This window comes from Sminthopsis crassicaudata, chromosome 2, assembly GCF_048593235.1.
Source record: "Sminthopsis crassicaudata isolate SCR6 chromosome 2, ASM4859323v1, whole genome shotgun sequence".
NCBI classification, from domain to species: Eukaryota; Metazoa; Chordata; class Mammalia; order Dasyuromorphia; family Dasyuridae; genus Sminthopsis; species Sminthopsis crassicaudata.
The window spans coordinates 561,064,114-561,091,804 of record NC_133618.1 but is presented as its reverse complement, the minus strand read 5'-3'; positions in this window follow the sequence as shown (position 1 = coordinate 561,091,804).

Genomic DNA, 27,691 nt, shown 5'->3' with positions numbered 1-27,691 from the left:
ACAAATATATGAATCCAAGGGAGGAGTAAAGGGTACATAATGTTTATGTATGGCTAAAAAGTAAGCAGCAAAGATTATGAGAGTGCATCACAGTCAAATGGAAGAAATGGATGATGAGTTATTAGTAAAGATAACAAAAAGTGGTGCAGAAGCAAAACATACAGGTCCATAAGATGATGGTTATCTGCTTCAAAAGCTCAAGTGTTTTTTGGAGACACCTGTGAATCCTTGGTGATTTTTCTTTTTTGTATGATTTCTTTTTAAGTAACCTACTGTCCTAATATATAGGAAGTTCAGGCATCCATTTTGGATGTTTTATATGTTGCAAAAATCCACTAAAGAAATTTCAGGTTTCTTTTTGCTTCAGGAACTCATTGGAGAAATTTTTTTTTCTGAATTTCTCTTTAGAGTGCCCTATTGTTTTGTAGAAACCTCTTAGAGAAGTTTGAGTTTTCTATGTGCTAAAGGGACATTAGAAAATTTTTCACGGAGGAAAATTTGTTTTCTAACCCAAAGGTGAATGGTAACTTCCATTCAATTCTAGTTCCCCAGCCCTTGTTGGGAATTCCCCAAATACTGTACAGTATATATAGAAATAACATTTTTTCTTCTGTGAGGGAGAGCCTGTCTTTTATTTTTTTCCTTTTTTTTCTCTTTTATTTTTTGCTATTTTCATTTTTGTTTTCTTTTCTATTTCTAATTTCACGACAAAAAATATGAGAATTTTGTAACATTGTTTTGGAATTTAAATGACCATGAATTGGGAGTGAGCATAATATCCAGATCCAACAGCTGTGGTAGGTCTGGACCATCCAAAAAAACTGATATATTGAAGATTTTCTAAGAACTATGCTAAAGAGAATTGCCGAGATTCTTTAGTACAGAGCAGCAATAAGGCACACAAAAGGACAAGGCATGAGCTTCCCTAAATCACCAAAAAGCAATCCAAAATAAGGAATACAGACAAATATTCCAGGAGTATCCCATCTTATCTGCTGAGGACAGAAAGTGTATAACTATATGAGAAAAGATTTAAAGGGAAAGTCTCGGATTAAATTGTGTAGCTTTCTTAAACAACCTAATAAGATATGAAGAAATTTTCTAAGCAACTTACTATCATCATAAAGTGTGGACTTGTGTTAGTTGATAATCAAGTTGAAGTTGTTTCTCAGTTAACTTAATAGGATTGTAAAAGGCTAGTTTTTGGATGTCTACAACTGATGGGGCACAGGAATTGCCAACAATTCACTAAGGTCAGCCACACCTGTCGAGATCTAGATAAAGACCAGGCTAGTCTTACTGCTTCTAGCAGAGTACAATAGGCAGGGGAGGAAACAGATTTCTCTTTTCTTGTACGTTTTCCACTAGCAATGGAAACTCGCAGTAGCCTGAGGAGGAATTCAAGGGCATTGAATTCAAACCTGTTACAGAAGATTCAAGAGAGAGTGGCCAGAAGCAGACATTCATCCCCTTCAGAGATGGCAGATCTCAGAGCTGCAATTGCAAGTGAGCAAACAGTGAGAAGGTTTCCTACTGCTCCTGGGATGAGAGCTATGATTCTTTCTGAAAAAAATTCTAGTGGTACCCACGGCAAGGAATTCAGGTCGGCTGAAGGCTAGACACAGCTGAATCTGCTAGCAACCTTCAGATCAATATGCCTACAAGAGAACAACCCTAGCAGACCAATAAGAATAATCAAAATATCTTGCTCAAAGGTCCTGCAGCTCAGGAGGTGTGGACTGCCCATCCTTACAAGTTCCCCACATATGAGCCTCTGTGATATGATCTCTTTACTTTTCACTCTACTGTAGACCACTGACTATCCACACTCAAGGACAAGTCCATTTCCTATTGTTGTTGCTGTCCTTGTAGTTCTGTTGTATCTGACTCATTACCCTGTTTGATATTTTCTTGGCAAAGATACTGGAATGGTTTGTCATTTCCTTCTCCAGCTTGTTTCTACAGATGATGAAACTGAGGTAACTAAGAATTAAGTGACTTGTCCAGGTCACACAACTAATAGGAGTCTGAGGCCAAGTTTGGACTGAGGACTTCTTGACTGTAGTCCCACTTCATTACCTTGCTGCCTGTTTTCTATACCGAATTTCAACTTTCCTGATTTATCATGGACTTTCTTATACGTGCTATATCCTGCAAATCCATGTGCTCAAATTATGAAGGGGACTTTGCCCTACATCCTTGTATTTTTAAAAAATGCATTGAGAGAATATACCTTTACAAGGTGCTCTCTGTGAGCTAATATTGTTCAAGGAACATACAAAAGATGGTATACCAAGAAAGAGACCTAAAGAATGGCACAAACTTATAAAAACAGTGTCAAAAGGCTAAAGTCCAGAATGAGCTAGAGCTTGTTAAAAAAAAAAAAAAGAAAAGAAAAGAAAAGTAAAAGTAAAAGTAAAGCAAATAAATAAACTTGCTAAAGACAAAAAAAAAAAGAATTTTTTAAAGTTTTGTCTAAGAAAGGTAAAGAACAAAAAAGTAGAATAAAGTAAACAGATAATAAAGAGAAAGCAGCCACTATTTTGCTTTCATCTTCTCAATAATACCTGCATTTCTTACCTTAAAGAATTTTTGTGACCACCTAAAGCATTATATGAATGTGACTCATTATCATTTGTTCTGAAGAATAATTTTCTGATTGAGAAAGGCAGTGTGTTATAATGTTAGCAAAATCAAAGAGAAATGGTGGCTTCCATAAGGCTCCTTGGGCCACAAATTGACTTAGAAAACTACATATTAGTATTACCTATGTTCTATTACATTTTTATTTATTTTTAAAATATTTTCCTATTGCATTTTATTATACACTTTTGGCTTAAAGAGTAGAACATCTAGAATCAAATCCTGCCTCGAATACCTATTAACTAGATAATCTTTGAGAAATCACCTAACTTCCCTAGGATTCTGTAAAAGGAGAGATTGGACTTAATAATAACTTCTTTAAGTTCCTAAAGAAATAATGCTTATTCCCATCCCTCTCCCTCCTGTCCCCCTTCAACTCTATATCTATGAATGTTCTGGAGAGGGGAAGAGGAGATGGGTAAAAGAGTTTTTAAGTCTAATGTATATGAGGAGATAGGAAGAGAAAGCTGTTCAGGTGTCCTGGCCTGGTCAAAAATTGTCCCTGGAGTATAGAATCAAAGTTTAAATATGATTGATCTCGGAATTGCCAACAACTGGTGCTGTCTTCTTCCCTTCTCTGTCCAGGTTACAGCAATGGAGCAATTTTGGGATACCAAAAGTCTTTCATGGTCTCATCTGAAAATTTAGGGGTGATAGGTGTGATATATAAAAAATAGGTGATAGGGTTTAAAATACAAAAAGAAGATCCAAAGTAAGAAAGACAAACAGAATTTCTTCAAGCCAAATGAGGGGGAAGACCAAATCATCAAACACAGAATCTAAAAAATCTGGAAAGATGTACCGAGATAGCATGATAAAAGCATGCAGCATTCAAGAATCTGTGGATATCTGAGAGAGCAGGAAAAAGCAATAGCCCGAAGTCAAATTGGCCATCAGAGGGAGAAAAGTATCTGAGTGCAAATAGAGTTTTCACAATTTGTTTTCTTTGGTGAACAGGTTGTACCTGCAACTTCATTTCACAGAATATGACACTAGCCTCCCCCACTTTTTTCCAGATGAACCCTAACTATGAACAACTTTCACTCACCTCCTTTGCCTTCTAAATTGAAGGCATGCAAAATAAATATTTTTGAGGAGTTTAGATATTGAAAGACAGATAAATGATACCATGATGATTTTTAATGCCTTGAAACTATGGACAAGTGACCTTGATCTAGTGTGATTTTCCCATCAGTACTCTACAATCTGTTCTTAAGGTTTATGAACAATTGGAAATGAAAAAGTGATCACTAGGAGTGAGCAGGGGTTTGGGAAGGACTGATCATGTGAGACTAACTTCATTTCCTTTAATGGCAGAATTACTATCAGATCAAGAGTTTACTAAAGATAGACAGGAACTGGATTCCTCAAGGCATTTGAAAATATCTATTTGCTTATAATAGTATTCTTACTATTTAGGGAATAAATTACTGTATCTAAGGAGTAATGATTAATGCATCAATATAAACTGATTTCCTAATATATTTTGCTCATAATAATTTTTTAAAGTTTGTTTCCATAAATAAATAAATAAATCTATATCGGCTCAAAAGGTCTCTTGTGCTGAGCCACAGTGCTCTATACTCAGACCTATTCTACTCAACATTTTTATAAGTGAGTTGAATGATATCTTTATCAAATTGTGGATGACAGGAAGTTGAGATAGTTATTATATTGGATGTCAGCCTTTTGATTCTAAGAAATGTCAACAATCTGGAATGCTAGAAACAAGACTAGAACCTAAGATTGATTTTGGTAGGGTTTGGTATTACCTCCTAATTTGCAATTCTAGTGGGGTATCATATGTAAATATTATATGTAAAACACTTCACAAGCAAGTCATAAAATATTATATACATGTAAGCTATTATTTTGGAGTTTTAGGTTAAAATATTGAAGGCATAAGTACAAGGATTTGGGTATGGATATGCTAAAGGTAGCTTATGCCAATTTTCTTGTTAAATTTTCAGTAAGAGCATTTACACCTTAGAAATCAGCAAATGCTTGACTCAGAGCTTGATTTATTTTCTTGTTGACTGTCTAGACTTAAGAAAGTGATGGAGAAAATTTAAATAATGCAGATTAAGCTGGAAAAAGTGCATCCTGAGTTTTCAGAGTGCCAGTAGTTAAACATTTACCAGTACACCTTTGGAAGTGTGAGAAAAGCCTAGGCAAGAGATCACTGGGGGGGGGGGGGGGAAGATTTTCAGTCAATTGAAATCTCACCAACAGTAAAAACAATGGTATGTCACAAGAATAACGATCACATTAATCCCAGCAAAGTGTCAAGATAAACAAAAGTAATTATCAGACTGCATTTCTCAAAAGTCAAATAACATCTGGAGTATTATGTTTAGTTCTAGGAACCAGATTTTAGGTAGGATTTTAACTGGCTGGAGTACATTCATAGAAAGATAACCAGGATGGGGAATAGAAGGTATCAATGTTTAGTCACATATAAATTGTTTAAAAGGAACAGGGGATAGATATTTAGTCTGAGTAAGAGAAAATTTAGGTGGGGTATGACAGTAGAATATCATATTTGGAGGGTTGTCCTATAAAAATAGCAGGAGACTTCTATGTCATTCCAGAGGACAGAAATGGGACTGTTGAATGGAAGTGACTGGGAGATGTGGGTCAGTTTAACATAAATACAAAAGAACTCAGAGAATTATTTAAAATGCCGGGCACTCAGGTTGTCATGTGGTAATAAGGTCCCCTCACTGTAGGCTTCCAATGTACTACGTGGGAGATAAAATTCATATATCAGGTAGTGGGCCAAACGTCTAAGATTCTATGCAGCTCTGATATTCTATGATAACTCAATTGACCTAATTTCCAGCTGGAAATCATTTTCAGGTTTCACCAAACCCCACTTTGACATAGTCACATAGTCAGTATATATATATTAAAGGGAGGATTTGAAGCCAGGGCTCCCTGCCTCAAAGACCAATCCTCCAAACATTAAGCCATGTCAACCCCATTCCATTCAGTAAAAACTAGTGGCTCCCTACTGCTCCTACAACAAAATATAAAATCCTTGATTTGACTTTTAAAGTCCTTTTTAAGTGGTCCTTTCCTATGTTTTCAGTCTCCTTATACTTTACTTCCTTTCATGTTTTTTAGGATACAGTGATACTGCCTTCTTCTTGTACCTTGCATCCGACTCTTTTATTTTCTGACTCCAAGTATTTTGCCTGGATATCCCCCATGCTTGGAATATTGTCTCCCTTCATCTCTTTCTCCTAGCTTCCCCTATTGCCAATTACAGTCCCATCTTCAAGAAAGGCTTCTTGATGCATTCCTTCTGAAATTCTTTCCAACTTATCCCACCTATATCTTGTTTGAACAAGGTTGTTATACCATGAATTCCTTGAGGGTCCTTAATGAGAATTTTTTGGCCTTTCTTTGTGATCCCATTTCTTAGTACAGTCTCTAGTCTCCTGAGGATTTTCAGTTTTGGAGAAAGAGAAACTGATGATTCCTAGGATATGTGATGATGACTTGTATTCTGACCCTTTCCTTTGTTCTGAAGCCTTCCAGAGGGCTTTGCATTATACACAAAATATAGTCACTCTGTCCTAAATGGCTTCCATTTGCAGAGTCAAGAGAACTAGTGCATGAATAGAGAGATACAAGCAATTCTCTTCAAAAGATTTTCTTCCTGGAGAAACTAGAATGGAGATTGAATAGAATGTAAAGGGGAAAAGAATAATATTTAGATGAAGGTGAGGACAAGAAGTGATAAGTATAAAAAAAGGAACAAAAGTTAGATTGAAAATAAACTTTGGAGGCACTGGAATATGCTAAAAGAAGTCTCATTTTAGATGGTATACTGGAAAGAATGCTGGCCTAGAATTATGAAGACCTGAGTTCAAATCCAACCATAGATGCTTATTAGCTATGTGACCCTGAGCAAGTCTCTTAACCCTGTGTTTCTCTTACTTTCCTCATCTGCAGAATGTTGATAGTAATAGCACCTACCTTCTATGTTTCTTTGTGAGGATCAAATGAGCCCCAACACATTGTAGGTGCTTAATAAATGCTTGTTTCCTTCCTTCTCTGAAATTTTGAATAAATCTCTAGAGGTAATATGATACAACAGAAAGAATCTTACAACTCCCTCATTTACTAGCCATGGACTTCCAGGCAAATCATTTAACCTTTCTGTGCCTCAATATTCTCATCTTTAAAGTGGGATAATATCATTTCATTAGCAACCATATCCGGTTGCTCTAAAGAAAGCCCTTTGTAAGCTTCATAACTTTCTATTGATTTGAGTTCTGGTAATGAAAATTATTATTTCAATGCTTCAGTGGGGGGAATGATCTCATCAATGTGAAGTATTCACTCCAATGGAACAGATTAAAACCCATCAATCAATGTCTTCTCATCTGGAGTGATTCTTTGGGACTATGTCCTCCATAAAGGATCTGTGAATTCATTGGAAGCCTTCCTCTAAGTCTTTGATATTACATTCCAGGCAGTATCCCATCATTCATCCCTCATTCTTACTACATGACAAGTCCACCTTCTTTTCCAATTGTGTAATGATACCTTTTACACAATTTACTACATGCATGTCATCATTGATAATATGCTATAGCCTATTTATAAACCCACTATGCATCCTTCCATTGCCCTTTGAGTCATCTGTAATTTTGATTCTTTGGAGATTGTAGAGTTCTGTGATTCACAGCCATATAGCATCATCAAAAGAGTATTAGATGGGTTTTTATGTCTTTGAGGAGCCTGAGGTAGTTGAAAGTGCTACATAATTACTTCAATACAATCCAACCTGTACTCTCTCTTCTTCAATTATGGGCATCTCTAGTACCTGTACTAATAAACTAATGGGTCTGCATCCAATTATACCTCATTGTCTAGACAAGGGACATTATTAAACCACTTTTTTCTCTGTGTGGATTGTTAGATCAGTCTCTTTAGGGAATTCATAGACCTTATAGAAGAGGCCCTATTGGTCTTGAATAGATTACCACTATATTATTTATAAATAGGAACATATGAAGGACTCATTATCTGGAAGGAATCATTCTTCCATTTCCAGAGAGTCCTTAACCTGAGGTTCATAAATTTGGAGGGTAATTTTTTTCATATTTTGTTCATTTTATTCAATGAAATTGGTTTCCTATATATTTTATTTATTTCATTTTATGCATTTAGCAACACCGTTCTGAGCTATCTACAGACTTCACAAGACTGCGCAAAGAGTCTCTGACACAAAAACAGGTTAAGAACTATTGATTTAAGGCAGAACATGTTGTTTGATCAATTATTTGCTTGATTTCAAGGTCTTTGACATTAACAGTCAGGAAATCCAAGCTTTCTCAAGTCACAAAAATCACAATGGGGAAGAATGATGAGGTGGAAGATATCCTTCCTATTGTTAAAGGAAAAACTCCTGTGTCATACTGCTAAGCACTCTTGGCAAATCTAAATGTTGCTGTTTTATGTCTCATTTGAAATTGAAAATCTTTACTTGAGTAAAATTTCCTTGAGTGGAAAAAAAATCTTTTACTTGAGTAAATATATTTCTGTGGTTCTTTTGTTAAGGAACAAGAATGTAAAGTGTAAATATGTAGAAGTTGTAAAGATAAAAATGATAAGACTTTGCAACTTATTAGATATATGTTAGAGTGAGAAGTTAAAGAGAATATCCAAAGTTTTGAAGCTGTGAGATTTAGAGGATAGTAATATCTTCAACACTAACAGGGAAATTGGGCAGTAGAGAGACTGAGTGTGAAGTTTTGTTTTGGAAATACTGAGTTTTAAGATACCTATGAAAAATCTAGTATGCTCTTGAAGATGCAGGATATGAGTTCAAATGAGAGAGGTAGATCAGGGTATATTAAATTAAACTGGTGCAGATAAATCACTAAGGGAGATTGTGTTTCTAAAGGAAAGAGAAGAGCCCACAACAGAATGTTGGGGGACATCCACAGCAGGATTGACAAGGATAAATACCTAGTAAAAGGAGACTTAAAAGAAGCAGTCAGTCAAGTAGGAGAATAACTAAGAAGAGACAATGTTGTGGATACTCAGAGTATCCAGGGGATACAGGAAATATCCAGTAGGAGAAAGTGATCACCACTGTCAAATATTGTAGGCAAACATCAAAAAAGATTAGAGCTGATAAAAGGTCATTATTTTGAGTGATTGAAAATCATTGGTAACTTTGGAGAGGACATTTTCAATTGAATTATGAGGTCAGATACAAGATTGCAATAGGTTTAGAATAAAGAAAAGAGACACTAATCTATGAAAGTTTTTCAAAGTGTTTAGTACATAAGAGATATAAGGTGATAGCTAGTGGGTATGGGAGGATTAAGTGAAGGATTTTGACAAAATGGGAGACAGAAATATTTGTAAGCAGAAAAAGAACTAGCAGACAAGAAAAACTGAATATTAGAAGGAAAGCATGGATGACAAATATTCTAATTCTCTAATTCTATATTTCTTTTGACTTTACTCTGTTTTAGCTACACACAGAGATCTTGCTGTCATCCACAAATGTTTTACTTTCATGTTCATAAATTCTCACATTCCTTTCTTACCAATACTTTTATCATCACAACAACTTTGGGAGGTAGGTAATGTTATTATCCCCATTGTATAGATAAGGAAACTGAGGGTATAACTTGCCCAGGGTCACACTAAGTATCTGACTCCAGACTTTAACCAAAGTTTTTCCTGATACCAGGTTCAAAATTCTATCCACAATATCGCCAAGCTGCCTAAGAAAAGTCTAGATTAAATGAAGACAGCAAATAAATAAGGAAAGGGAACAGGCCTACCATTGTTTCTAGAGGAATATATTTTTTTATCACCAGTAAATGTAAAGTGACCACATTTGATTCTAACAGAACAATTCCAGTGAACCATGGGAAAAAGAAGAAAGACAAGAAGATAGAATTAAGAGAGCCAAGGCAAATATACTTGGGAAAAATCCATACCAGAGGCAAAACAAGTTGAAGAGCCCACTAAGGAATCAAATTTCTTGCTATCTAAAAGAGGAGGACATATGAATTTATTGGCAAACAAATCCTGGGTCAAATCCTACCTACTGAAAAGACAATGGTAACCTGGAGCAATCTGCATGCAGTGCTATACAGATGTGAGAGGGTGGGTTAGATGACCATTTGGAGTGTCCTTCCTGCACCCAAATTCTGTAATGCTATACATAGACTCTTAGAAGAGGAAGGAGGAACAAGAGAAAATAGAAGGTCTTGATCTTGTCCCTACCCCGAAATGTCAAAGCAATAACTTGTGGTACCCATAAAAATAAAGTCCTGCCCCATCTAAAAGTTCCTTTCAGGCCCAAATGTTCATTTCACTTCAGACTTCTGACGACTTCAATCCTATAGAACACAAAAACCTTATAAAAAAAACAAAAAGTTCTCTCAGCGGCAAAAAAAAAAAAAAAAAAGCTGTCACAAAGTCCATGTCCTTTACTCTATAAGAGTGATAGAACCTCCTTCAGGCTCTTATCCAGTCAATTAATTATGTGTAAAATTACAGCAGCAGATTATAGCAGCAGGACACATTGATAGTAATGAGAATGACTGCTAACAACAAAGGAAGGTGACAAAAGAACTACAAAAAAAACCTATTAATTTTGTGTATATTTCAATTCTTTATAACAATGATCTGAGGCCATTTTGTAAAGGAGTAACTAGCCCTCCTATTTAATATCAATATATCTCTGAAGGAAGATGTTCGTTTTATTAGAGTCCCTTAATTAGTATTTAAAATGATGACCCCCATGTTATCAAATTTTGTTTGGTATTCTCGCTTTTAAGCAGGGAAAACATATATTTCTTGGGGAGGGGAAAAAATTGTCAAAATAATTAAGGTAAAAATAAAACTTTGACTTTTAAAAAATTAGATTCACTTACCTGAAAGAATTTATCTTTATGAACAAACTTAATTCTTGTCAAAATTCTAACACTTATTTTTAAAGGGATTTTAAATCTCCTGAAAAAGAAGCTCTGGCCCCAAAGAAACAACATGGCTTCATTAAGAGCATATTTGGCCAAACTAATCTTACTTTGTTTTTAGCAGATTACTAAACTGGTAAACCACAGGACTGCCATAGATAGTATATGCATAGCATTTGAAGAAGTCTTTCATTCTACTTTTATATTAAACATATGGAGATGGAAAACTGGGTCTACATTATGGAACAATTAGATGAAATTTGTTGACTGATCAGAGCCAAAAATAGTTGTTAAGAGTCCAATATCCTAGACTTGGAAGGAGGTCTCCAGTGGCGTGTTGCAGGGTTGTGTGATTGGTCATTTATTAATACTCTTATTAATATATTTACTTCATATATTATTTATCTTCATATTTTATATCCATTTATATGTTTATGCATAAATATAAAATATTTCGTCTAATAAAATATGTGAAATATATTTATATTATATTAATATTACCTTATTATATGCTTATTATCATTATATTATCAATGACTCAATGAATCACAGAATCTGTGAGGTGGGTAGGGACTCACCAGTCATTTAGCCTAACCCATGTTCCCTAAAACATACCATCAAATAGTCATTCAAGCCAAATGGAGGGTTGGGGCTTTTTACTTATTTTTTTTTTAAAAAGGGAGAACCATATTTTTTTCAGTCCTTTCCCAACCACCCTAGTTTTTAGTGCCTTTCCCTTCTGAGATTAATTTCTATTTTTTCTATATATGTATCTTATATCTACCCAATTATTTTCATGTTGTCTCCTCTCTTAGAGGCAGCTAGGTGGCAAAATGGGGCTGGAGTCAGGATAATTTATCTTTGTGAGTTCAGATCTAGTCTCAGACACTTTCTAGTTGTGTATCCCTGGACAAGTCAATTAATTAACCCTGTTTGCCTCAGTTCCTCATCTATAAAATGGGTTGAAGAAAGAAATAGCAAACCACTCCAGTGTCTTTACAAGAAAACCCCAAATTGGGTCACAAAGAGTCAGGGAGGACTGAACAAATTCCCCATTAGAATGTGAGTTCTGTAAGGACAGGGCTCTTCCCTTTCTTTGTATCCCTGGTACTTAGCAATGCCTTGCAAATAGTAAGCACTTAAAAAATGATTGTTGTCCAATTAATCAGCAAAGAGGAGAAGACTGATGATTCAAGTATAATATGGAGTATATTCTACCTTCTCTCCTGTAGCAGAAAAGGTATGCCTCCCCCTCCACATTTTCTAAGACTTGCCAACCTACAACCAAGAGGAAGTGGGATCAAGAAAGGACCTAGATGTAAAATCATAAAATCATAATATGCTCAACTTGAAAGATATTTTATTTTATTTTATTTTATTTTATTTTATTTTTCTGAGGCTGGGGTTAAGTGACTTGCCCACGGTTACACAGCCAGGAAGTGTTAAGTGACTGAGACCAGATTTGAACTCAGATGGTCCTGACTTCAGGACTGGTGCTCTATCCATTGTGCCACCTAGCTGCCCCTAAAAGACATTTTAGAAATCATATTATCCCAGAGGTATCATAGTGAAGGATCCCTTCTGGTTTCATTTACCAAAGCTGGATTTATAGTCAAAGGCTCTAAGTTTAAGTCATAGCTCTGTTATTTACTTCCTTTGTCACCTTGAACAAGTCATTTAAACTCTCTCAGTTTCTTTATCTATAAAATGAAAAAATTGAATTAAATGACCTCGAAGGTTCCTTTCAGATTTAAATCTTATAAGAATAAAACCAAAATTCAGAGCATGACCTGCTTCCAGTTGCCCCATGAATTAATTAGCAGATCCAGGATTACAGACTATCCAAGTCAAGGTGAAAATTACAGATACAAAGACATTATGAGATCAGGGGTAAAAAGAACAAAAAACTCAAACTGCATGACCTTGATCTTTTCTTGAAGCAGCAGCAGCTGAGGAAATATCTCATTCTCAGGAGAACATTGGATAAATTAATCATGTACTGAAGTGCAAACAAAGATACTAGATCCACTGTGGCAGTTAAAGGGGAATCCTTTCCCTCCTTCTACTAATACTAGAAGTACCCAATTTGAAATCTGGAAAGGGATTTTATTCACAATAGATGTTTCCTGAAATTGTATTATCTGAAAAAATCCAGAGTTAATTTATCAATCCATTCTCCACCAATGGATAGATGGCCACCAAAGTTCAATTACTAAAATAAAGTAGTAAAATATTGGACATTTTTTCATAACAACAACTGTAAAGGGGGGTCCTCCCTTTGTTTCAATAGTCTAGGCTCAGTAATTAAATGTCTCTTTTTCCCTTTTTCTGAATTTTTTGGTACAATTTTAACAACAAGATAGTATCACAGAGAATTTCAGTTCTCTGGAAATTCTCCAGTAAACCAAAAACTTAGACATTAATTTCCATCTACTTTTTTTACCAATTCTATTATCAGAAATGTTAGTATATGCAAAACTCACTCATTTGAGTCTCTTTTCTGTGTCACTAACTTCCTTTAGAATTCACATCAGCTCTTACAACCTAGGGGCAGAAGGGAATGTGAAGGAAAACAAAAGGGCTAGGTAAGCCATACACATCCCTAAACAATGGAAATGTAAATAAAATGGTCTATTAAGTCAATCACTTTGCCCCTTTATAGTGTAAAACAAAACCTAAACTTGGACTTAATCTACCTATATTTCCTATGCCCTAAACATGAGCAATGAGGCATTTTTCATCAATGTGATTTAGAGAAGAAATAGGAGACAGTAAATGGAGGGGCAGTCATGGAATCAGGGAAAACCTGGGTTCAAGTACTCTTTTTGACTGTATAACCATTTGTAAGTGATTTAATCTCTCAGTGGTCCCACACAAACCCTACAAGGCAGTAATTTGTGAGAAGTTATCAATCTGTATCAAGATAGAGAGTTCCTTCTTCTATACTGATGAAATCACAAATCTGGACCAAAAATAAAGTGACTCTACCTGAGGCTGTCACCACAGCTGGGTTGTCGCATGGTCTCAGCTGGAAAACCCAAGAGATAGAGGATTATTCCAAATCCTTCTGGATGGACTTAATGCCTACAGCATATATTGGAACCATATGTCCTCAGATGAAAAGGACTGGAGGCTAAAGTCCAGTGAGAAAGATGGCTGGTGATGAGTAAAATGTGCTCATTATGATTCCAAATCAGGTTAGCTTTCCCTTGTGGTTATTTTTTCTATCTTGATTTTGTTCTTGCAAGATTTAACCATTAACAGATCCTAGAAACAAATCCTCATCAATATCTCCAGGTATCTGTGCCCAGGTTCATTCTCTGAGGCTAGTCATCTTCCAAATCTGGTATGAAAAAGGATGTCCGGGGGTAGCTGTACCCATCTTCTGACCCCATCTTCATGGTTTCATTGAATAAGCATTTTGTCAAGTTGATGCTGCTATCACTGAGAAACAACAAGGAAATTTTAAAAAAAAAAAGCAAAACAAAACAAAACAAAAAAGCAATATGTATTTCCGGGCACTTACAGAAACCTTTTGGTTATTTCACATCTGCTGTTTCTGCTTCAAAAGTCAAGAGCTAAATACTATGTCAAGCCAGTTTGGGGGCTCATAATTCATTGGTCATTCCTCCCTGAGTTTCATTCATTCTGACCTTGTTCTCCCTCAAACATGATAAGAGCCCAGACTGCCCTGCAGACTGCAAGAACACATGGTCCCATCTGGCTGAAATGCAGAGAATCACAGATACCCATTATCTCAGTACTCTGGGTAGACTCCTAGACAGGTTGGTTTTCCAGATACAATTAATCCTAACACCAATTTCAGTCCCAGGAGGTGGGAACTTGGGGGAAGAGAATATTTAAAAATAAAAAAGGAGCTTCAACGAAACAAGGAAAAGTTTAAATGAATTAGAGGGGAACATTTCCAAATCATGCCGAATAGTAAGATTAGAAAACAATCTCCAGTGAAATCAAGTTTTTGCCTTTTGCTTCTTTTGGTCTCTTTGGTGGATCAGAATCTTGTTCATATTGACACTAGAAATGTGTAGACTACAGCAGAGTCAACTCCAATGCCATCAAGGTCATATATAGAGTGCCTTTCCAAGAGAATTGGACATGGTTGAGTGGAGTTCCTCCATCCTCTGCTAGCCTTAATTTTCATCACATTGTATGGTATCAAAATTAGAAGGGACCATAAAAGTAATTCAAATCATTCCTGGAAGGTTAAAGGCATGTATATAGTAAAAATATTATCACAAGGTTCAAATCCTGGCTCCAAGACTTAGTAGTTTTGTGACCATTTTGTCTCTCTTAGTCTCAGTTTTCTAATCAGTAAAATGTGGGTTAAAATATGCTTACATTATCTACCCTACTGGGTGGTTGTGAGGAAATAAAATTACATGCATATGAACTGTTATTATTACCCAAATTATGGATCCAGTATATAATATCCCAAAAAAGTAGTCAGTTATTGCCTTCTTAAACATCTCTTGGGACAAACAACTTGCTACCCTACTTTGAGATGCCTTCTTGGGGTATCGATCACTGTCTGATTCAATTCAATCTCCCCAGGCTCTGAAGATGATCTAGAACTTGCTGTCATCACCACTGTATCCATCTAATGGATGATGTAGTTGTAGTTGTTGTAGTAGCAGCAACAACAGCAGTAGTGATAGTAAAACTAACAATAATAGAATTTGTAGAGTTTAAATGTTTGCAAATCATCTTAGAAATATTTCATTTTTATCTGCACTAGCTCTATGAAATAGAAGGATAATCTCTCTCTGCCCCCCCATCCCATTGCTGACCAAAGCATGGGGAAAATATATTTTCTCTCAGTTAAATTGAAAACAGCAATTTTCAAAGGAACTTACAAGCCTATTTACAAATAAAATTAATCAAAATGATCAGATTCACTGATTTGGATTGAATTCAGAAACACTTCATAAATATGTTCAGGGTGTTGCCCCAGGCATTGAAGGTTAAAATTTAAATAAGAAACAGCCCCTGCCCACAAAGAATATACTTTCAACTTCTTAACAATGATGTCTTATGGATTCAATATTAAATCCAAGTAAAGGAGATAACATTTCCCAAGTTTCTCTAATTTCATCACTACAAAACTTAATATTTTAAAAATCTAACCTTCTACACATAATTCAAATGATGTTTTAAGGAGGGTTATTTTTTACAGTTCAGGGGAAGGATGGCTTACTGGGTCTTCTTGGAAAAGTTAAGGAATAATTACAATTGACTTTATCATGCGCCCAGAGATAAAAAATAAATAAATAAATAAATAAATAAACATCACTTTGTGGGACATTTAGTCATCTCACATTGTATTTTTTTAATAAAGCTTCCCCTGAAATTAATACATTCTTTCAGATAGATAGATATGAATAACTTCAATGCAAAGGTAATCATAAGGGAGGAGAATGAATACATAATGGAAAATATAGTCTATGATTAAGAAACAAAAATTTCAAAGGCACAATACAAAAAAAATTCATACCTGTGGTATACTATTGCTTTCTTTAAGAGAGTCAGCCATGTGCTAGATATAACTAGAACTAAATAATATCATCCGAAAAGTGAAATTGGCTATATCTTAAACAATAAGACATTATAAGATAATGATAGGAATAATTAATGTCTAAATCAGAAGACTGTGTAGAGTCAAACTGTTCACTCATTAACATAATGATCACTATCAATAATATCAGAAGAATTAAATAAAAATGAGAAACTATGTTGTCTAATTGTGGCAGTATTAACCTTTATCTTAAAAACTTAGTAATATTGAAAATGGGAAAGCGATAGAAGAACAAACATAGACATGGATTATCAGACTCTCAGAGTTTCTTAAGTAAGTGTAACTGATTTATATAAGTTATTGCAAAGAGATTAAAGGAGCTGAGAAATCACCTTTGCTAGAAAACACTTGATCATCTTTCTAAGTAGAAAGATAGTACAGCCTAAGACAATAAAAGTTTAAAATATAAACTTATTTGCTAAATCTTATGGAGGAGGATGGTGAAACATTATGAGCAGTGTTGCCTCATAAAACAATAAGAAGCAGGGATAGGAAAAACAATTTTACAGCCTTGGCAATACATCCAATTAAGGCAGATTATCCCGAGATCATTCAAGTATGAAATTGAAAGGAGCACAACAAATAGAGAAGAAATGGAAAAGATCTGTCAATATTTCCATAATAAACCTTTTCCTCCATCAATGATAGTGGAGCCAACACATTTGGAGTCTAATATCATGTCCTGGAAGTGCTTACAGAGAAAATAGAAATGACACCAAAAAAGCAGGGGAGAGGGGGAGGGGAAGAAGCTGGAATTGACCAAAGTTCACATGGAAGAAATCTGTGTTAATAGTCACACTTTTGAGGGGAGTGGGATAGAAATCAATACTCAAGGAAGGAGGGGAAAAAAATAAAAGTATAGTAAAATCTCTAAACTGATACTTAAATAAGTCAACTGAAAAAAATCAATTATTACTGACCTATATGACTACTTTTCAATTTATAAAATTTTTTTGAAAATAGCCCCCTTACATATCATGAACATCTTTGATAAAGATATTAGAAGGAAAGAGGCAAGCATTCACAAGTGAAATTCTACAATAGACCAAAACTTTATCATCACACAATTGGCTGTAAGATGCCCAGAATATATAACATCCCCCTATATTTAATGCTTATTGACATAAACAATATATGATTCAATATCTTTAAATGTCCTCCGAAAATAAAATAACTCCCATTCATATGTACTAGGGCTATTATCATTCTAATCACCTCTTTAAGAAAAAATTCACTCCCCAAAAGTTCCCAGAAACCTCTCATCAGGATGACAAGGAAATATCCCTCCAGACCCAAGACCAAAAAGGAATCTATTCTTCCTATCTCTGATACTCAAAGGAATCCAAATATGAGAATTGTTGCTTATCAACTGTAGCAATAATCACCTAATCTCTCTCTTTCCACTCTGTCTCTTTTCTAATGCATCCTCCTTAACATCTACCAAACTGATATTTTTAAAATAAAGCTCTGACCATGTCATTAACCTACTTTTAAAAATCTTCAGAATTTTTCTATATCTTATAAAATAAAGAGTCTTGTTTTATGTAACTCATTTTTACATATCCTCCAATTCAATCAAGCTTGTCTGTTCTCTGAGGAAGAGATGCTAGTGAATGTTTAATAACCAGCTCTCAAAGAAAAAAGTATGTTCTATACACTTTTAAGTTTAACCTAGTTATTCACACTTTCTCCATCACTTTCTTTTAGTCTAGACAATCAACAAAACAATAAACCAATAATTGTAGGGTTCACCAGTTTCCAAAGAGTAGATACTCACAGTGAAATCTTAACAGTTAGCTCTTGGGAACTAGCATGGACTAACTCCAGCACATTCCTGCTTATTCTCCATCCTCCACAATGTAACTACCACCTCCATGCTTTTGCACAAGTGGTCCTAATTCCAGATCATATTTAGAATTCTCACCTCTTCCTCAATGAGTCCCTACCTTTTCTTCAAGCAAAGCTCAAGTGATTCCTCCTACAGAAGGCCTTTTCTAATCTTCCTAAAGGAGATCAGATTCCAAAAGGATGCAAATAAGGGTACTGACTTTCATTTTTTTTACCTTTCATATACCTGTAGACTAAAACAATGTCACAAAATATAGTCATAATTATAATAGCTAACATTTATCTAGTGTTTTTGTATCATATTTGCATGTTATCTCATTTGATCATGATAACTTTGAGATGTAAGTGTTATTATTATCCCTATTTTATAGAATAGGATTGACAAGAAAGAAAAAGGTTGAATGATTAGAGTAGGATCACACAGCTAAGATTCTGAGGTCTTCCACACCAAGTCCAATACTCTTATTCATTACCTCTCACCTTACCTGTCTCAATATGTGTTTGCTGAATTTAATTATTTCCTCTATTAAAGAAGTATTTTCAAAATGAAATTTAGAGACTATCCACCTTCAGAGAAAGAACTGATAAATAGAAGTATGAGTGGTATGATTATGTGTGTGTGTGTGTGTATGTGTAAAATGATGGCCTTCCATAGTGTGGGGTGGGGAGAAGAGGGAGACACTTCAGAATTTAAAAATATAAGAAAAAAATTAAATTATATTAGAAATAAATCTTCCAACTAGAAGCTTTTGCCTTCAAAAATAAATAAATAAATATGAGGAAAGGAAAGCAAAGAGGCGGTTGTGCAGGTTGTGTTCTAGATTATTCAGCCAAAGAGAGAACAGAAGTGAGAATACAGGCTTCTAGTTGCCTGGCCCCAGATATATGTTTGTATGTGTATATGTATATATACATATATATATATATATATACATATATATATATATATATATATATATACACATATATATAGAGAGAGAGAGAGAGACAGAGAGAGACAGAGAGAGACAGAGAGACAGAGAGATAAGCTCCATCCCGTGGCTTAACATTTCAGACAAATGTTTTTTGATCCATAATTATAATCGACACGAGGTCACTGCCTTTTTCCTCTCCTTAGGTTCAGCCTAGGCTTAGAAGGGTAAGACATCAAAAATTTGGAAGCAAAGTTACTTCAAAGTCTTTTCCAATTCTGGTGCCCTCCAGGAACTTTATAATAAAAAGAATGTAGCAGACTTTAATTGATTATTCAGACTTTCCTTTTTTTTTTCTTGTTAATGCTGATGGGACCCGTTAGAGCAACAGCAGTAGGTCTAACAGGGTTGGAGCTCCTTCCACGTCTCTATAACAGGGCACTGCTTCTGTAATGGTGATATTAAGAAATGAATGAAACAGCAAAAAAAAAAAAAAAAAAAAAAAAAAAAAAAAAAAAAAAAAAAGCCAGGTTTAACACAGAATCTTTTCAAGTCCTAGATATGAAAGATAAAGGAAAAAATACACTAGTTTTCTACATTTAGGTTTGGTGAAGTCTGTATACATTGCCTGTTGAAGTCTTTAGAAGGTTTATCTGTCCAGGATGAACTTTTGTGATGCAAGATGAAGGTGCCTTATCTCCAACATCTGTAACTCTGCCCCTTGATCTGTAGATAACCAATTAATTGATGAATATTCATTAAGTATCTACTTCTTAACCAGCACAGGGAAATAAAAACACAGAATCAAAACAATAGTTACAATCAAAGAGTTTACATTTTGAAGACAGAGAAAATCTATACATATACAAGTATATACAGAAAATATACTCAAAATAAATGAGATAATTTTGGGACAGGGTGCTAGAAGTTGGAGACATCAATGCTTGTGTTTTCCATGGAAAGACTACCTTGAAGCCCCAAAGATGTCAGAGAATTTCTGCATTAACACTGATTTCCCTAGAGATGAAGAAAAATTTCCTAAGAGCCAGAGACATAACTAGTTTAAGAGAACCATGGCGTTTCCTCAGAGCACTGAAAAGGGGAAATAAATGGTGGGGATTATTGACAAAAATCAGAAAAAGATCATTCCCTCCACAACTCACTTTATGGTCCCCCAAAGAACTACAATGCAATAGCCCTCTTGCCTAGCCACCTCTGGGTCCCATCATCTTAGCACCCTCCTCTCTAAATGCTTAAAAGACTCAGGACTTTCTAGGTCATTGCTAAGGTCATACCTAAGATAAATGTCCTCGGAACCACAAATGTTGAAACACTCTATCTCACCCCAACTCAACCTGCTCAAGTGAATTTGCCCCAGGCTCAAGAATTCCTAATTAGAGCTCAGCCAAGAGCTAGAGGGAGTTGGTAACTGAGAGCCAAAGTTAGACTGTCCCTTGACAGTCTCATTCAGTGAAGTAAGGAACACCCATTCAGATGTTCAGTCTCCAGGCTATTTCTCCCTAGAGATCAGATCAGCCAAGTTAGCTTTTAATGGCATTCTTCCAGGACTTGCTATAACTCAGGGTGATCCCCAGAGCACATAGGCCTGTTCAGCAAATTTGGTTCAGAAATGCTGTGTTCAGCATCAGGCTGTAAAAACTACCTCCCAAAGCTCACATCACATCACCAAGTCTTTTGGATTTGACAATGAGAAAAGAATGACTGAGTCTAATCCAAAATAATGGGGTCTCTCTGGGTTAGTTTACTCAAGTTGATGCCACAGAGTGTCTCAGAAACTGCTTAAGTTGATCTGTAAATTTCCTCCTTAAACTCAGGTTTTACTACTGTCAGATACATCCACATATGCAGAGTAGAAAAATTCTTCACCTTCTTGAGAGATTGAATTCCCTCTCCATAAGCTTTTTCTGACATCAGTCTTCCAACAATTAAATTCAACCCAACCATAAAATTATTAATCACCTACAATAGAAAAGGCACTGTCCCTGATGTTAGAGAAAAAGACTTAATTCCAACCCTCAAGTATCTTATAGTCTAAAAGACAGGTACAACAAACACATAAGATATATATATATATATATGGTACAATGTGACAAGAAAATGGGGAAAACAAAGTTTCCTGGAAACTTTGAATGAAGAGCAAAAGAAAGAAAGAATGTTAAGCTAGAAAGATCAGTGAAGACTTCTTTTAGGAGGTGGCAAATCACCAAGACATTTAAGGGAAAAAATGACAACATACAGAGATGAAGAGGAAATATATCCCAGTTATAAGAAGCAGCCTAAGCAAATTGTTGGAGACAGAAGACACAAGGTAAGATTGGGGAAAGGCCAGTGAGGAAATATTGAGTTAGTTTGAAATATAGAGTGCATGGGGGTAGCTAGTTGGTGAATGGATAGAGCACTAGCCCTGAAGTCAGGAGGACCTGAGTTCAAATCTGGTCTCAGACACTTAACACTGCCTAGCTGTGTGACCCTGGGCAAGTCACTTAACCCTGATTGCCTCAGCAAAAAAGAAAGAAAGAAAAAGAGAGAGAAAGAGAGAGAGAGAGAGAGAAAGAGAGAAAGAAAGAAAGAGAGAGAGAGAGAGAGAGAGAAGAGAGAGAGAGAGAAAGAAAGAGAGAAAGAAAGAGAGAGAGAGAGAGAGAGAGAAAGAGAGAGGAGAGAGAGAGAGAGAGAGAGAGAGAGAGAGAGAGAGAGAGAGAGAGAGAGAGTACATGAAGGGGGATAATAGTATACAAAAAGACTGGAAATGTGGCTTGGATCTAGATTGTGTAGAGTCTTGAATGCTAGAGCTAGAACTTTTAAAGCGAAAGATAGGGAACCAATGAAAATCATTTCAGCAGCACAGCCTTTTACACAAAATAGGAACTGAACCAATTTCATGAGTATAGGGAAATTTGGAGAAAGGGAATTTTCTCTACTAGTGTTTAGCACTTTTTTTTTTAACCATTTATGGTCTTAATGATTTGCCTAATTAGGCCAGTGAAAGTTATGTGATTTGTCTAGGGTCACATAGACAGTTTTTATGGCAGAAGAAAAACTATTGTGAGAAATGCCAGAGAAGGAAGCCTAGGTTGAAAGGAAATTTGTTCACTATGGAATGGCAATTCCTCAGGACACAATGGAAGAAGTAGGCAAAGTTGGAGTAAAATATGAGATAGACAAGAAGGGGGAGGGGGAAGTAAAGTAGAAAAGAATAGAAATGGGCTGGGGGAAAAAGTTGAAATTAGGATAGATTTCGTCTATATGCTGGTAAAAGTGGAGCAGTTTTACAAGCAGCAGTAAGACCAGTCTAAATAACTCTTCCTAAAAGTTTGGAAACAGGGAGGAGAGAGAGCTACAGAATGATAACTTGAAGGGATGACAAGGCAGAATGAAGGTTTATTTAAGCACAGAACTGACCTATACTGATTTTATGAGAGGATAATGATCAATAGAGCAAAATCCTGGAGCAAATAGTTAAGGATGGAATTAAGGGTACAAATAAAGGAGTTAATCTTGAAAGGAGCAGGACCAGCCCTTCATTTCTAAAATCATTAGAAAGGAGTTCAATTCTCAAATGTCTTAGACTTAACCACCTGAATATGCTTATTTTTAGACACTAACCAGGAATTTTGACTTTTTGTTTTCTGTATCTGGAATGGGACTATCTTGAAATGGAATAGCTTTGTATGCAACAAACAGTGCCTTTGAAAGGTAGAAAATAACTTTCACTTATTGATTTTTGTCTCCTTTGAGGGCTGACCAGAGGTCACCAGAGTAAAAAAGGATGAAAATTCAGCAATGATTGGAATATAAATTGCAGAAAATTTTCTAGTAATTATGTAGCAGTTTACAAGTAGTTTGTTACATTATTTAAAAGGGAGAAGAGGAGGAGTTAGTGGCATGGGGCTGAAGTCAGATATTATGTTTAGATAAGATAGTTCCTACCCTCTTGGAACTTGCAGGCACATAGTGGGATGTGTCCCATACAGCAATAACTCTAATGCAAAATTGAGAAGAAAAAGATCTTAATAAACTGGGAGCCATTAGGAAAGGATTCTGGAGAAGATTACATTTACTGTAGCCTTTAAAAGAAGTATGGGACTTCTACTGTACTATATTCTAAGCTCCCTGAAGGCAAGGATTTTGTCCTACCTTCAGTACCCAGCAGTGTTCTACAAAACAGTAGGCTTAATAAAAGTTTATTGACTTGAACTAAACTAAAATGAATTTAAATGAATAGAGGGAAGACACTTCCTGGCATAGAGAACATGAAGGAAAGTACAGAGGAGGGGAAGTGGGGGAATGGTTCAGATTCTTTGGATCATGGAGCAAACAGTGAGCAGTATGTATTCAGACTGAAAAGGTAGGGTGAATTTTATTTTCATTTGACCACTAGGAACCATTTAAAGATTTGGAGAATCCCACACTGTATATTATCTGTCCTTCAGAACCTTTTCTTCTTCTAATTTCCTTCTTCTAATTTTACTCTACACATTAGTCTCTGATTCTTGAAACCTAGATATTATTTTTGAGTCTGTCTTCTTCTTGATCTCGCAAATCCAATCCTAAATTTTGTCAACTCTACCCACAAAATAGCACTAGAATCCACCTGCCACAGTCATAGGATAGACCCTCATTCTCATCTGCCTGGGACATTACATTAGCCTCCTACCAGGCCTTTCTCCCTCCACTCCTTTCCCCCTTCAGTTCTCACTTCCTGCTACTACCAGACTTCTCTTTCCCATGGATCTAATCACGCCATTACTTGATTCTCTTCAGTGGTTTCCTTTTGCCTACTCTAGTCTCTTTCACCTAACATTTAGTAATCTTCATAAACTTGCACCTGAATCATAGCTTCTCAGCCCAAGGTTTGACAAGAGATGAACATCAATAGAACAAGAGAGCAAAGGATTCAAGAACAAAGGACTGTGGAGAATTGTATTGACAAATGATAGGATTAATATTAGAAAGGAAAGGAAAGGAAGTAAAAGCAGGAATACTGAGTACTAAGAAAGTACTGATTCTACTTCCCTTCATGTATTCTGTGCTCCCCCTCCATAATGGTTTACTTGCTATCCTTTGCACTCAATCCCATAGTTGATGATCTTTGCTTCTTCCCTTGTTGTGTTTCTATGCTTGGAATGTGCTCTTTCCTTTTCTTTATCTCCTATAACGGAATTCCTATGCATTCTTCACAAAATCCCTCCTCAGGGGCAGCTAGGTGGCACAGTGGGTAGAGCATCACAGTCCAAAGTCAGGAGGACCTGAGTTCTAATTTGGCCTCAGGCACTTAACACTTCCTAGCTGTGTGACCCTGGGCAAGTCACTTAATCCAATTGTCTGAGCAAAACAAATAAACAAACAAAAAATGAATGAATAAATAAATAAATTTCTTCTCAAAGAAGCCCTCTTTGAGTCCTCTTGTCAATAATGAATTTTTTTCTCTTTGAATTTCTGAGTACTTTGTTTTATACCTTTCTTTACTTCATACTTTATAGTATCCTTATTTTTTTTTGTGTATATCACTATTCATGATATAAGAATGTGAGAGTTACACAGGACTTTGCACATCCAATCCAATCTCCTTAGATGAGAAAACTTAAGTCTGTGGTTTGATTTTTTTGTTAAATTTGAGAAACTGCAGTAAACCAAGCCAGTTACACGGTAGAACTGGGATGCTGCTGATTAAAAAAAAAAAAAAAAAAAAAAATTCCATAGAGATTAGTCCCTTGGATTCATCTATATGGGCTTATACTCTGAAAAATACATACTCAGCTCTTGATTATCCACCTTAATGAAGCAGACAGTAGTAGTTCAGAAAACCTTAAATATCAAATAACTCTCAAATCTTTTATGCTTGGCTTTCGATTACATAGAATACACCCCATAATCATAAAATGATTTTGCAGAAGATTTGCTCTCTCATTTACACTTTATTTAAAACATTATTAAAATAAATTTAGAGTGCGTGTGCATGCACTGACTGAATGGTAAGTAGAAACTGACCTAGGATGAAAAGTTAGCTGTGACTAATTGAGAAAATGGAGATATTAAGGTTGAAAGTGAAAAACAAAAATTACAGAATATTTTCAAAGGAAATAATGTTTTATCACAAGTGTAGCAAGTATTAAAAATTTTCCTAAAATATGCTATAAGTAATTATTTATAAATAAAATGTGACTCAGTTGATGAAAACCTCAAATTCACAGTTAACCATGATTCAAAATTGCTAGTTATCAATGTCTAAAGATGGCAAGTTAAAGAAGAGGATAAAAGAACAGTTAATGAATTAATTGACTGCATTTCTGTTTAGTCCTCTACTGACAAGACTTTTTTTTTTAAGTATTTCTATTTATTATAGTTCTCACTAAAATAGAGTGAATTGTGGATTTCAAAATTGTATTTGAATTTTACAGCCTTTCATTTCTTTAAATATTCATATTGATGAATGGTTTTGTGATATTCTAGATTTGGGAGTTCCCTCCAGCCATGCAAATCACAATCCATCCTTGTCTACCCATCCCAGAGTATTTCTTACACATGCCCTTCCAAAAGTTCACCACAGGTAAACTTTTTTAATACCCAAAGGTATTAAAGGCCTTTGTATGGACACATTTTACCTTGAATAAGGGAAGGTTCTTCTCTTGTGACACTTTTGGAGGAAGGAGGTTTGTGCGGTAGAGGAAGGATTCTCTGAGTTACAATTACCAGAGATAAGGTCATACAACTGCATCTCCAAAGAGGAAAGATCCATCTCTGATTTACTTGATGTAAGCACCTGGGTCTTAGGTAAAAGGAGGTTAAAGAAAGAAGAGGAAGGGAACAGATGATCATACATACATAGCATCTACCAACCAGGTTATGGTTCTTGCCAGTCCTCCTACCTTGTTGCACTTGGGTTATTCCAGACAATAGGAAATTCATCTCATTAGAAGAGGGAAAGATGTTTTAAGAAGGAAGAAAAGAGCCTTGCTCAGGTTTGTCTGATTGATCTTTTACCTTTGATGTTACAGGTGGGGAAGCACTAATGAACCAGATTCCATGGCAAATACAAATTTTTAATATTGGAGATTCCTGGCAGAATGCAACCATGAGTACTAGATAAAAAAAAAAATTTAAGGAGAAAGAAAAAATATATAGGTAGCTATAGAAATGACAGCCTATAGTGAAAAAAGCAAGACCTGAAAAAATGGAGGTTTTTTTGGACAACAGCACATGTCAATAGGAGAATTAGTTGAAGGAAATGGGAATGTTTAACCTAGAGAAGAGGAGAACAGGAGAAATATGGTGGTCATCATCAAATATTTGAAGGATAATTATGTGATTAAGGAATGGCTCTTATTTTCCTTAGATTCAAAAAGTACCAATGAATAAAAGGGAGTTATTTTCTTGCTAAATGAAAGAAAAAGAATCAAAAATAAAAATGACCTAAAGAGAGTCAGATTGCTTCATAAGTTAGTAAATTCCCTAACACTGGAGGATTTCAAGTATAAGCTGAATAACCATTCATTAGACTCTCATCATCGGGATTCACCCTTCAAATGAATTCATCCTTCAAGTTTGTTAAATTTCTGAGATCCTTCCCAATCTCACTTTCAGTGATTCTCTGTGTTAGGTGTCATTGACAACTAAGGATCAACTAGATAGAAAGCTAAAATATTTCTGAAATTATGTAAGTCATCCAAACTTGGGTAGAGTACTGATAGAAAAGTGTGGAGGAGAACTACACAGGATAGATAACCATGGATGAGTTGCAATCTATACCATATACTATCACAAAAGCAATATGGTATAGTGTTTTGAACTTTAAATCTGGAAGACCTGAATTCAGATCCTATCACTAATACTTTGTAGTTTAGGCAAATTACTTAACATTTCTGAACCTCAATTTTCTCATCTATAAAATGAAAGGATTGCACTAGAGGAATTCTAAAGAACTTTTTGGCCTGAAACTGACAATTCTAAGTAATGTCACAGAGATAATGAAGAAAAATGTCATTTCATTTGCAAAATCTAATTTATAGCCAACTTTTCAAGAACGAATTTATAAAATGAAGAAAAAAGAAAGAAAGGAAGGAGGGTCATAGAAGCACATTTTCTTTAATTCACAGAAAGAATCATGACAAACAGGACAACTTTGAAGGTTACATCCTAAATATATATGATTGTATATAGAAAAACAAGCTGTATGTAATAGAGATCTATAGTTTCATATACAATCTTTGTTTCCTCTTCTACTAGGACTATGGAAATGCTCATTTTATTTGGTGTTTCAAAGTTCTGAATAAATAAAATTACAAAATGAATGATATTGGGGGAGAGGGAGAAGGAGGAGATGGGGGGTGGGGAAGAAGGAGAAAAAGGGGGAGAGAGAGAGAGAGAGAGAGAGAGAGAGAGAGAGAGAGAGAGAGAGAGAGAGAGACAGAGAGAGAGAGAGACAGAGAGACAGAGACAGAGAGACAGAGAGACAGAGAGAGAGAGACAGAGAGAGAGAGAGAGAGAGAAAGAGACAGAGAGAGAGAGAGACAGACAGAGAGAGAGACAGAGAGAGAGAGAGAGAGAGAGAGAGAGAGAGAGAGACAGAGACAGAGACAGAGACAGAGACAGAGACAGAGAGAGGAAGAGAGGGAGGGAAAAGGAGAGGGAGATATTGTATCCCTGGCACCTATGAGCATAGTAGTAAGTGTTTAATAATAAAAGCAAATAATACCTACCTTTAAGGAGCTTAAGCTTCC